The sequence below is a fragment of the Ammospiza caudacuta genome, chromosome Z (genome assembly GCF_027887145.1).
Source record: "Ammospiza caudacuta isolate bAmmCau1 chromosome Z, bAmmCau1.pri, whole genome shotgun sequence".
Taxonomy (NCBI): domain Eukaryota; kingdom Metazoa; phylum Chordata; class Aves; order Passeriformes; family Passerellidae; genus Ammospiza; species Ammospiza caudacuta.
In genome coordinates, this window is record NC_080632.1 from 63,290,937 (window position 1) to 63,305,391 (window position 14,455).

The following is a 14,455-nucleotide window of genomic DNA, read 5'->3' on the forward strand; positions in this document are numbered from 1 at the left end:
CACTTTACATTTTACAGGAATTTAGTTTTGATCTTCTGTCCTTTGATTAAAACAAACAAAATGACCAGTAACAAAAGTAAACAAACCTAAAAAAAACCCCTAGAGTGTTTTCTTGTAAAATTAAGGTAACAAGGATGTGTCCTTCAAATAGAGATAAAAGTTCCCAGTATCAGAGGAGCAGTACAGTACCTTAAGAATGCTGCACTATTCTTCAGCTATTTTCTAACACATAGTGACTTAGACATGTAACAGACTTACCTCTCCTAGTTTCCCAAAAATGTTTGTACTTACTAAGTGTTACAAAATCCCACCAGGTAAGTTCTGGAAAGCAGAAAAATCAAGCACTGTATTTCTTCTTTACATTACATACTAAAACAAAGAACACTGCTATCTCCTTTGTAGAGTTTTCATCTGCTAATTTGTGAGCAAACAAGTACATTCATACAAAAAGACCAAAGTAGCCTTCTTTTTACTTAATGTCAAGCTAAACATTAAAATCTGGATAGAGTTTGATCTTAATCTAAAAAAAGGCTCTGTATTTTTTTCTCTGTAAACATATTTTAATTATCTCATATAAATGCAGATTATATTTACTTAGATACAATAATAGTAGAATAACATTTGAAATTATTAGCATATTTTAACCAGAATTTAGAATAAAGAGAATCTCATTCTGTGCTACCATTATCAACCTCATAACACTGTGTTAACAGCATGTTACCCACAGAAACATGTTGAGCACTAATATCTGCAACAAAGCAGGTGGGGTGGCAGAGTTATGTTCATGTAAACACATAGCAGTAAATTTATATTACAGATATAGGATTTGTTCTGGATACATTGTTTTTCTCTACTTTTGTTTCTCAAAGCAAGCAACAAAAAAACCCAAACCAAAACAACAACAACAACAACAACAACAACAACAAAACACAAAAAAACCCACAAAAAAATCCCTGCCAAAAGACCGCTAGAAAAACAGGTTTCATCTAGGTTAGTAAAATACTTATGGGAGAACATTAATGTCGAAGACATTAAAAGGCTAAAATGCAAAATTGAGGGGATCAGGCGAAACACCAGCTTTGAAGACTAAGTTGTCTTACACCGTTATTAAAGATATGTTCAAACACTACACTATATGAAAACATGAAAACAACTAGGTTTCTGATGTTGTTGATTCCAATATTTTCCCCCAAAGTTGTGTTACCCTGAAAAGTAGATTCACAAAAGAAATAAGTAAGTTATTATTCTATACTTATTTTACACTCCATTCTACTGACTGAATGAGCTGATTTTGCTGTTAATGTTAGTAAAGGGGGAGTAACTGGGCAGAATGGAAAAATGCTTTAACAAAACCCAAAAAATTACAATGCAAGTTTTCTTAAAAAAAAAACAAAAAACCTATAAAAACAAACAAGTGAAATAATGAAAACTCCTTCTTGTGCTGAAAGTTTATGTTTTCCATCAGATTTGTTATGCTTCCTGGTAGATCTAATTTTATTTGCCCTTCACCTATTATCCTGTGAAAAATTTTGATCTAGAAACTTCACTTTCTGAAACTTGTCTTTGCCTCTAAAGAACTCTGAGATGGATCAAAAGCAGAGCTTTTTATAACACACCTTAGAAAAATAGTCATCTAAAAATCTTCCTTTTCATTTCTGGTTTTATTTCTCTTCCTTTTCCCCCAGATACTAAAGAATTATATATTATTTTTTTCTAATATCGAGCAAATTAGCACTCACATACAAATACATTTTTATCTCAGAAGAATTTAATCCTCAGAACTGTTGATTTTGGATTTTTTTTTTTTTGGCAGAAAACCCCTAGAAATAAAGGGCTCTATTAGTAATTCAGATGTGGATCAAATAAATATTATCCCCACTAGTCCTAGTTTTGTTTCCCCTTTACATTTGGTTCAACATCATCTGTGTCCAATATTAAAGGTATAAACTGTTAATAGTGAGATTAAAGAAAAGAAATGTTATTTTCTATTCTTTTCCATGACAGTGTATCTATCACTGCTCTTGAATCCCAGGAGTAACTTTCACATAGATAGAGATACACTGTCTATTGCTGATTTAAGATTTGTTTGGTTTGTTTGCTCATTTTACTTTTTTCAGTATCTGGTGTAGATACATTGATCCTTAGAGGGCTTCAGGGTATAACTTCTACTACTCAATATTTCTTATTCCTTTTTGTTAGGCTGCCTTAAAGTTTTTGAAATTCTACTGGTCAGTCTTAATTTGTTATTCACATTCACAGTTTATTAAGATGGTAAAAGTCTATTCTTAAATTACCAAAATTTGATTCTTCACTAAATTTCAGCCATTGTTTAAGAAATCTCATTTTGATCACTGATGATGCTATTTTTTTCAAAATATTTTAAATTGTAGATATGCTAACAGGAATAATATTAAAATAATTTAGCATTGTTTAAGACAAATTAAGGTGAAGATACTTATTATCTAGGCTGTTGTCACCATTTATGGCAGTAAGTGAGTGAGAGTGGTATGAGAACTGCTATGAATAATCATTAGGAGTACTGCTAAAAGTACTATTAGTTGTTTTTTGGGTATTGCTTTTGGTGTTCATTTTTTTCTCTGCCTATTTTCTTAGGAAGTTTTTACCATCTTATTTTTTTCTTCATTTCTTTTTATTTGGTTCAGGAGACACCACTGAAATGTTGTTTACCTGTTGCACTTGCTACTTAAAATAGATACCTTATTTATGCTTTTTTCTCCCCACTGATCTAAATTATTGCAATTCAACAGTCAAATAAGCAATATTATACAACATCAGAATGGGGTGCTGGTGTTGTAAATATGTGTGTTTCAGTGATAGATAAGCAGCCTGAAGGAATTGAAGGCTCTGTCTTCTTCCTGATACATTAATGTCATTTTGATAAATTGACTCCTTCTGCTGTAGCTATTTGGGGCTATTCATTGTAGTTTAAAGGACATGAGCATTGAAAGCTCAAGAATCCTTAAAAATGTAGTCATTAATTTTGTTCCTCTTTCTATAGAAAAATATTAAATAAGCCTGAGCCACTCAACAATACTATAATTTTTTAATTTTCAATTTATTCTATGTGTCTTCCTCTGGAAAGCTTACTAGCTCTTAGACTTAAGGCATCAGAAATTTTTTATTGTCTTGTTGATCTTGTTTCTCAAATTAAATTATTTTTTGATGGACTAAAGATTATTTTGTAAGCTTTTTCTTATAGTGTAAGTGACAATTATAACAAAGCTCAATGAAAGTCTTTAAATCTAATGTGTTTTCTTTAGTTAGACAAGAAAAGCCACTCCAGAACTGCTAAGGGACTAGAGATAAGGGATACAATTAATATTAAGAACTTTATATCCAATTAACATTCATAACTTTGGTCTTCTAATCAAGGTACCCTTTCCTTTAATGTATAAGCTAAATATTTCACTTTTAGAAAGAGAAGTTTAAATTAAAATAATATTTCTGTAGTCAAGGGTTGGGGGAAGGGGGAAAAAAATAAAAAGAGACAGGAATTTAAAAAATCATTCCCCACTGTATAGACAATCTCAAGCAAAATACTGAATAAGCTGTACTTAACTGGAAGATTGCTTTTCCCTGATGCTGTTATGCACTCCTCTTTGATCTTTTTTTCTTAGTTGTTTGCTACCAGCAATGAACAGAATGATTCATGGTAAATGCTGACAAACTTAGGGACAGAAATGCCATGTTTTTATTTATTCAGTTCAGATAATTGTGGTTTGGGTTTTGTTGTTTTGGTTTGTTTTTCTTTTTTTTTTTTTTTGTCATTACTTTTCTTGAGGAAAATCTTGCCAAAAATTAAAAAAAAAGGACCCCCACACCTAGAGTAATTTTTTAAACTGTCTGATCATCTGAATAAGCTGCTCTTTTGAAATTATTTTAGTTAATGGTCTTTTAATATTTCTGATATTTTCTTAGGTAATAATTAGCTCATGAATGCACAGTCTCATAACAAATATGCAGCACATGTGCCAGAAAATAGGGGATTTTTAATTAGTTTTTATAATTGTACAGAATAGATTTTTAGCTGTCTTTAATGATTTGGAAGCATTCCGATGTTTAATTGTTTGCTCTTTAAAAGCCAACTTCTGATTTATCCTTCGCTTTCTATCATTGTTCAACAGGTATAAAAATCAGTTTCTCAAACATCTAAATGCTAAAGTTCTCATGGATATGTAATGTTTCATCTAATAAACCATCAACCCAAAGAGGTATTCAATTTTCCTTCCATTAAATTTTCTGTAGGTATTACATTTTAGGTTGCATTTTCGTTCTACGGTCCAGGATCATTAAGAACTGCAGCTCCCAGAACCCATATCATCGAAAGAGACATACAGACCAAGAACAATCCCATCAGAATGATGTCCTGTCTGGGTGCAGTAAATTAGTTAGCTTCATAATTAGTTAATTTTGGAAAAATTATAATTGAATACTGCACAAGTTTTAAATGAAGTGTTTTGATATAATTTATTAAGCCTAAAGGAATATTTTAAACTATTTGTCCTATAGAATTTTAAAAAACTGGGATATTCAGAGGTGCTGAAATTCATGTACCTCCATTCTCTTTAGATACTGTTGAGGTGCATAGTCTTATCCAGGAGCAAAAGACACAAATGAACTTGTCTATATTATCTCAGAAGTGTCAACTAACTAGTGTTAGAATATATTTCTCTCCAAAACAGAGAATATTTTATTAAAAAAAAATAATTTGAAGTGTCCTCTGATGATTTCCACAATTTCTTGTGACTTACAAGTCTTCGAGAAATCATTTAAAATTTGTCCTATTTTTCTGTCTGTGCATGTTAAGACTGCTTCCAATTAATTACTTTTGTTTGTGACTCTTTTTAAAAAGTAGGCTATTAATAAACCTTCCTGTTCTAGATTATAATTTCACGTGACATTAGTGTATGGTTTATTCATAGCTGCCTGTATGATTAGCAGTATACAATAAAAGCAATGACTTTGTTTATTTTTACTTCAAATGCTGGAACTGAGACTGTGTGAATATACTTCATTACTGTTTCATGAGTGCTGCAGAGAGACATTTTTGAAGCTGATTTGTAAAGACATGTTTCTGTGTTTTAAAGCTGCTGTTCTTTAAAAAAGTCATTTAATCCTTTTTCTGGAGATAAGTCCATAGTTCATAACCCGTGCACAAATGGACATTTGCTGGCCACGGGGCATAAACCAAGCTGCTTTCTTACTCCCCCTTCTCAACAGAACAGGACGAGAAAATGTACTAAAAAGCTCATAGGTCAAGATAAAGGCAGGAAAATCAATGAATGAGGTTTTTTTGCATGAGCAAAAAAAACTAACTAAAACTGAGGAATATTAATTTAATTCTTTGCTAATTGAAAACAGTAGGATAGAAATAAGAGAGTATGAGAAATTGAAACAAAATTAAATACTTCTTTACCTCAGCACTCTTTCTTCCCATGCTCAACTTGTTTTTTAAACTTTCTCCACATTGTAAGAAGTACAGGAGAATGGGGAATAGGAATTTTGGTCAATACATAACAGTTCATCTCTTCCACTTCTTTCCCACATGCTCTAGCATGATCCAGCATGGGATCAAAATCCTTTAAGAACTGCTCCAGTGTGGGGAGCTTTTCTATAGGCTGAAACTCTTCTTCAGAAGAAGAGTTCTGCAGTGTGGGACTGCCATGGGCTGTGTGTTGCAGACATCCTTTCGTGAAAATCCTTTCTTAGGACTTTTTTCCCTTCTGAGAAGCTGAGGCCTCAGAAACAAAATGTAAACAATGGTTATCTGCTGCTGTGGAATGCGTCTGGTGGATTTTTGATTGGCCCATCTTGGATAGTTATAATTTATGGCCAATCAAGGCCGAGCTATCTCGGGCAGAGTCTGAGCCAGCTGCCTTTTGTTATCATTCTTTTCTTTCTATTCTTAGCTAGCCTTCTGAGATGAACCTTTTCCTTCTATTTCTTTTTAATATAGTTATAATATAATGTATATATATAATAAAATAATAAATCGAGCCTTCTGAACATGGAGTTAACATTTTAGTCTCTTCCCTCATCCAAGAACCCCTGTGACCCCTGTCACAGCTGTGATTCCTGCTCCTGCGCATTGACTCTCCATTGGCTGTATGACAACATCTGCTCCAACAGGATTTTCCATGAACTGCAGAGAAATTTCTGTTCCAGAGATGGAGCAACTCCTCCCCTTCCTAATTCATTGAACTTAATGTTGTTTCTTTCACATTTTCCCCATTCTTTTCTCTCACAGATGGTGTACATTGTTTTTTTACCCTTAGCCAAATATTTTATCACAGAGGTGCCACAAACAAGGCTGACTGGCTCAGTTTAAGCAGTGCCACATCCATTTTGGAGCTGTCTGAAACTGGTTCTTTCTCTCGTATAAACAGCTCCTAGTGTCCTCTCATAGGAGCCAGTCCTATAGATCCTACACTACAGAAACCTACCATGTAACCCAAGACATGTTATTGCTTCAAAGTCTGTGCTTTCACTTTTTTCCCCTCTTTTTTTATTTAATGAAAGCATCCAGGATATAAAGTTTAATTTCAGCTTCACTCTTAGGCACTAAAAAATATCAGTGTCCTAGGAGTGAAACTCATCCTTGCAATTAGAATAATTTCTTTAAAATTGTTTTATAAATTAATTTTCTCCATAGTAAAAGAAAAAAGAAAAAAAGAAAAAAGGAAAAAAGAAAAAAAGAAAAAAAAGAAAAAAGAAAAAAAGAAAAAAAGAAAAAAAGGAAAAAAGAAAAAAAGAAAAAAAAAAAAAGAAAAAAGAAAAAAAGAAAAAAAGAAAAAAAGGAAAAAAGAAAATGTGAAATTCTTTTACCTTTGATAGAACCAGATGAAGAAATTTTTTTGTCATGTCTCCTAATTCTGAAAACAGTCCAAGGAAAAAATTAACAACAGAGGAATATAATGAGAAAACAATTAGGAATATCATTGATATACTAATTTCTTGGATACCACTATGATTACCTCAGGTACTCTGCAAATTTACAATAAAATCTTGGAATCACCTTAGCATGTAAAAATGGCGGTGATACGACAAAATGATAAGATTTTCTGAAGTGAAAAATGGTGATGGAGGGGACCTTAGTGGCTTTAATAGCAAAGACTGACGCATTCTGGCAAGATGCGATTCTGATAAGGAAATAGTCTCATATAATTTCCATTTAGGCTAGTCTGACATTCAGACTATTATTAACTCAAAGAAAATTTTATGTTGAGAAACTCTACGGTGTACACACAGACAAATACAGTAAAAATATGTGACTACATTCCCCATTTTATGCTAAAAATCAATGAAAAACAAATAAAAACTGCTCATATTAGGAAAACATTTCTCAACAAGTACTTTACTTCCAAAAAAGGAAAACTTTCCAAGTTCCTAGAACTATGTTGTAAACCAGTGTATGAGAAGAAATAACAAGCAACTAGAGAGCAACTCGATAGATAAAGAAGACCCCTTTGAAAATGGGGAAATAATTTAAATCTGTGTGTTAATCAAAGAAAAACCTGTAAAATATCAATCTGTTAAACCAGAAAACAGGCAAAGAAGCAGAACCATGCATTTAGTCCATCCATATAGTATTTTTCTAGATTCAGATATTGTATTTGAGGCAACTAAATTAATCAATTTTTCTTCTCTTGTACAGGGTGACATTTCTTCAGCAGCATGATTTCTTCTCCAAAGAAACACAAATTTTGAAGTTTTCTATTTGTTTGTTGAATATATCTACATGTTAGGATATATTACTGGAGGTAGTCAATCCCCTGGGATAAATAAAGAACCACTTTCATCATTCCTTCATCACTAAAAGAAAATAGAATTGGTTGCATGCATTTTTTAACTTGCATAGCAATATTTTTACAATTGAGTTCATCTCTGTTCTTCAGACCCTGTGTTTGCTCTTTAAATCACATAACTAGGAGTGCTCACAGTTCTTACTTTACTGTATTCTTAATTTAATTTAAATATGTGACATCAATATACAGATAAAGAATTCGTGAAGCTGCAATATGGTGGACAACAACTCTGGATGAAGGAGTCTGAAGTTTTATTATCTTCTATCCTCATTCTGAAGTTCTTATGGCAAATTTCCAGCTGTTAAAGACTTGGGTGTATTGCTCTGGCTTACAAATTAATTGTTCTGTCTGATCTTTGGCACAACAGATACCTCTGACACCTTTATTCATTATTTGCTGAGAATGTTTTTTAATCAGCATTCTTATTTTGAATGGAGACACTATTTCAGTGGCTCTGGTTTCCTAGCAACACAGTTTATTGTCACTGACTTGTAATTTCAAAAGATCTGTGTTCAGAATGGTTTTCATGGCTTTTACTTCTCTATATAGCTTCACAGACATAATACTTTGGTACTCCATATCAGACATTCCATATATTCATATATTTTTTTAGTGTAACCAGCAACATTTCAACCACCAGAATTAACTAAAGTGACCACCACCTAAAGTCATAGCAAACCAAATTCTAAGTGGAGGAGAAGTACTTTATTTTTTATAAAGATTGCATTTAAGGTGTTCTGATTAATTTGTGTTCAAAAGTTTATCCTTTGGATAAATAAGATCAGGGAATCATGTGAAAATCCATTGTGCATAGCTGTCATCTATTTTCAGAAATAGATTTATCTCAAAATATTTTGTTTTTTACAATTTTTTTAGGTAGAAATTTGGTTTTGGATTTGTTATTGCATGAAAAATATTCTCATTTTTTAGTAATTACAGATGGTGTGCTAGTTTCATCTGGAGTTGATTCAGTTTTCGGCACAATGGCTTGTTTTAAGAAAAAAAAATACATTATTTGCAGTGGTAAAGCTTTTTTTGTCATCAAAATTCCTGTCTGCTGTCCCAAAACCAAGTAAAATTTACTAGCCTGGGTGTAGATTCAGGGCTGTGTTCTCCTTGTGATATGAGAGAAAAGTAAATAAGATATTTGCAATCTAGCTTTTCCAATCTTGAGTTAGTGTCAGATTTCCAGTATGAAAACACACCTGTTTTCTGAGACTGAAACAAGTTTTGGGTCAAGTTTATCTTTTCAAATAGGATTCTGAAAGATTTTTCTTTTCTGTCTTCTGACTGTGGTGTGAAGACACTAATTGCAGTATCTGGTATGCTTTGTGATCCAGAATTGTTGACTCCAGCGAGTCAACTAACTTCAAATGCTTTAATATCAAATCAGAATTTGTGCAAAAAATGGTGTAATTTCAACAACAGGGAGCAACAAGCTGCAACCCACAAAATGAGAAACAAAAATGTATGGATGTGTTAAGGAAACTAATGGCCTTAGTAAGACCACATTTGCTATGGGCATTATGAAAGTTGTAATTTATTTGTAAATGAATGCCATTGTTCTGTACTCCATTTAGGCTGGTGTACTACTAAATTTGCCTGAGGCAGACTTAAATTTCTTCATAGCAGCTTGTATGGTGCTATTTTTTGTATTTGTAATCAGAGATGTGGTGTTAACACAGCAGTGAGTTAGATGCTGCTCAACGGTGCTTAGACAGCACCAAGGCCTTTTCTGCTTCTCAGCCTGCCCAACCAGCAAGATGGCTGGGAGAGGGGACAACTAGGACAAACGACTTCAGCTGTGCAAAGACATATCTCATACCATATAGCATCACACTCAATGGTAAAAACTGGGATAATGAGTGAGTGTCCTGGGTTCTCAACTTAGGACAGTGAGAAATGTGGAAGTTGAGTTACAATTCCTGTCTTAGAGTAAGTAGAAATGAGATGAGGAAGACTAAGACTCACCTGGAATTAAATCTTCTCAGGGATGTTAAGGACGACAAAGAAGGGCTTCTTCAAATTCATCAATAACAAGAGGTAAACAAAGGATAACAAGGGACTGTTACCAAATGGAGAGGGACTCTGATAGAAGAGGAAGCAAAGAAGGCAGAGTTACTTCACTGAATGCTTTTTTTGTTTTGGTCTTCACTGACAAGACCAGCACTCAGAAATCTCTGACCCAGCAGATCAGGGAAGGGAAATGGTGGAAGGCTTTCCCTTGGTCAGGAAGGATTGGGTTAGAGAAAACCTAGCAAAATATGATATCCACAAGTCCATAGGCCCTGATTTTCAGCATTCATAAGTGCTCAGCATCCATGTGCTCACCATGATGAAGCTGCTCATGACCATCTCTGGTCATGGCCATCAGAAGAGGTTCCTGAGGACTGCAAGACAGCAAATATCATCCCTGTCTTCAAAAAGGTCAAGGAAGACCCAGGGAACAAGTGGGCTAGTCAGCTCACCTCAATCCCTGAAAAGGCGATGGAGTGCCTCATTCCAGAGGGCATCTCATCCATGCAGATGACAAGATGGTGATCAGAAATGGTCAGCCTGGATTCACTGAAGGTAAATCATGCTCAACCAACCTGATTGCCTTCTACAATGAGACAACCACCTGGATCGATGAAGGGAGAGTAGTGCAAGGTTATAGACGTTGTCTCTCACAACTTCCTCATAGACAAACTCAGGAAGTATGGTCTGGATGAGTGAACAGTGAGGTAGATTGAGAACTGGCTGAATGGCAGATTCCAGAAGATTCTAGTATGTGGCACAGGGTCTAGTTGGAGGCCTGTCAATAGTGGTGGTCCCCAAGGGTCAACACTGGCCCCAGTATTGTTTAACTTATTCATCAATAACTTGGATGAAAGGGCAGGTGCCTTCTCAGCGTGTTCACTGATGACACAAAGCTGGGAGGAGTGGCTGATACTCCAGAGAGCTGTGCAGCCCTTCAGGAGGACCTCAGCAGGTTGGAGATGGTGGCACAGAGCTAGCTAAATTTTAACAAAGACAAGTGCAGGGTCCTGTACCTGGAGAAGGACAATCCCAGGCACGAGGACAGGCTGGGGGCTGACCTACTGAAAAGCAGCTCTGCAGAGAAGGACTTGGAAGTCCTGGTGGATAACAAGCTGTCCATGAGTCAGCAGTGCCCTTGGGACCATGAAGATGAAAGAGCTTCTCAGTCTTGAGAAGAGAGGACTGAGCCTGGACCTCATCAATGTACATGATTATCTGAAGAGGGGGATGTTTCCAGCTTCTTCACAGTGGTGCCCAGCAACAGGACAAGAGGCAACGAACAGAAACTGGTGCACAGGAAAGTCCATCTGAACATGAGGAAAAGCTTTACTGTGTGGGAGTCTTCCTCATTGGAGTGAGGAACCTAACACAATCTAGAAACTAAGCACAATCCTGTGAAATGTGCTCTGGGATGATCCTGCCTGAGCAGGGAGGCTTGACCTGATGACCCCATTGTGTTTTCTTCCAAATTTACCCATTCTGTGACTCCCTGATTTTGTCATGGACCCCTGCTTTACTGGAGATGGCTTAACTCTTGCCTGTTGACCAGAGGAGTGAACAAATTCCTTGTTTTGTTTAAATGCACACATGGATTCTGAATTACTTATTAAATTGTCTTTACCTAAACCTACAAATTTTCACACTTGCACTCTTCTGGCCCTCTCTCCCATTCCTCTAGGGGAAAGTAAGCAATCAGCTTTGTGGGGCTTAGCTGCCTACCAGGGTTAAACCACAATACTTGGTGTTCCATCCTCATCTGATTAATGGATTTTTACTCTCTTTAAGTCTCCGGAAATTCTTTCTACACCATGGAATTGGTGCTGAAAGAAGGGGCAGCCAGTTTTAGCCTAGAGGCTAGATTGAATTGAGTCCACTGAAATCAGAAAAGGGATTTAACATTGATTTTAAGGGGGAGCTAGAATGTCACAGCTTATTACTGTCTTTCCCTTCTAATGACTCAGTTTTACAGGAAAAAAAAAAAAAGCTATCTCCCAGAATTCTTCTGGTTTATGTTGTTTTCTCTTTTTTTTTTTCTTTTTTGTGTAACCATGCAGTGTACTCAGTCCCCAAAGATTTAAATTATAAAATGTAACTAAATATTGCTTTATAAAATTAAATAATCAGCAATATATTTGCCATGTATAAAATTCTTATTTTAAAATATTTTTTCTGAATTTTTTTGACAATTCAGGACAGATGATGTAGGAACTCAGAGAAAAAAATAGAATTTAAGATGTCTAAGTATTACTAAGAGCTTGAGATTTCTTCCTATACCATTCCTTAATTTAACTCAGAAACCAAATAAATTTTAGCTTATTTTTTTTTATTTAAAATGTATTTGAACTGTAGCATACTTTTATATTTTTATGTCATGGAGCACTGCATATTTTGTTCAAAAAAAGTATTTGCACAAGCTTTGGATTTTTTTCTAGAAAGCTATTCTCATGTACCAGTCATGATGTAAACCTGTGAAAAACTCCATTAAAAATCATTACATTAGTCACTCACTTAAAATGAAGTGAAATTCTTTTTCTTCATGACTTAGAAAATTAAACTTCAGGGTTAATAACTAATGTTATTTAAACTTATGCAAGTAAGTCACTATAGTGTATCTGGTTAGAGTATGAAGTACTATTTAAGGACCTTATAATAAAACCCAGGTTTTTTGCTCACAAAATGTTTTCTGTCTTGCTTTGCTTTTCTCTGAGAGATTTTATACAGTAATGAATCTCACCATTCATGCTATTATTATATGCTAATTGCAATCAAGCATTTTGGAGCTGTGTGGAGATGATGGTATATTTGCATTAAAAAAAGATTTTGTACAAATTGCTTTTAAATATTGTACATTGTCATATGACACATCCTCCAACTACCTGTTAAAAGAGCAATATGAACTTCCCAGTTTTATTATTATATTAAGCTTAACAACTTACTGTAAAATAGGTTGGAAGGTATTTTTAATCACTTATAAAGTTAAATGAATACTATGCAAATAATAGATGATCAAGAAGTAAAAGTAACATAACAAGATTTTTTTTCTCTTAATATATTTAACAGTTTTTACTCTGTGATTCCTACCTGATGTGATTAGTAGTGAAATTTCAGTCATTTGTAATTTCACTCTGTTACTTTTATGCATCTGTTACTGACAAAAGAAGATTGGCAAGAGTGCATTAAAGAGGTATTTCAGAAATGGAAGAAAAATAACTTGTGTGAAAACGGTTCTAAGAGAAAGTGATCAGAATCATGGTAGTGAGGCAATTTCCAGTGTAACAGAGAAAGGAAAATATGTTTATCTTAAAGGTTGGTTGTTAGCTGTCAAATTCTTTCTGTCTAAAATTCATTTTAAGTACTAAGCATTCTAAAATGTCATTTGCTTTAGCACATGAGGAGCTGTGAAAGAATAATAATATTAGCTTTCACAATCACAGCTGGGGGCACTTCATCTAAATAATTTTTATGCTTTCAAATGTACATGTCAGTAAAAATGAAGTGAAAGTTATTAGAAGTAACATTTCATTTTCAGTAGTGACCATAACAACTGGAAAAGACAGTGAGTGGTGGTTTCTGCAATTAGCCCATCAGAATCTTTGCAGAAATCAGTTCTTTCCTTTTCACTTTCTGCTTTTGTTTGTTTGTTGCCTGCCATTTCTGCCTAGTTACTGCCAAGAACATGTCTGCTTCTTAATCAGGTGGGGTAGAAGAGGTGTATTTTTCTCTCCAAATCCCTTGACATTATCTACATTACCTGATTAATGTGGCTTATAGTAAAAGTAGTAAAGTAATTTACCTCAGCTTGTTGGACAAGAAAATAAACCTTATTTCTTCTTAAAGCTCGGAGTATAAGCAAAACCCATGTCAGTTCTCTAGATATGGCAGCAAGTCTCTTTTAATCAAGGGACTACTCTTACATTAATATGGGGAGCAAAAAAAGGAGTTTTGTACTTGTTATACTTGCAGAAAGACCAAGAAATCATAAGCCTTAAGAAAGGACTGTGAATGCACTGTTGTTATTATACAAAGGCAGCTAATTTAAAACCTACATTTTTAAACTTTTTTTCTGTTGCTCTTGAGCTTTGGGATTTGTTCGATTTGAGCAGACATTGTTATTCTAAGACAGGTCTTTCTAATCCCATTTTCTATCTCCAAGAGTTATCACAAGAAAAAACTTCTCAGTACATGTATTTTGAACCAAATCAGGATCAGATATGTTTAATGATTTATTAATGACATGCAATTAAGTGGCAATAACTGAACTATGCATTCAGGATCAGTATCAATCATAAAACAGGTAAACCACAACACTAGACTGTAACAAACCATCTGAAAATTTCTGCAAACTTTTTTGTAACTAATCCTCAAATGGTCCAATCACACACATGTCTTCATACACAATTGATCATGGGGGCTTCCTTCCTAACCAATTTCACCTCTTCCCACCAAAACGAATGCGCCCATTCCTGGAAGCATTACACCATGTGCAGGTTCGGGTATTTAATGCCAACATTATCCTCTGCTGCAACATTTTTCCAGGTTCTTTCATACACCTATGCAAGCTTAATTGCATGTATAAATCCTCACTTTTTACTCTGGCTGATGGCCTTTTT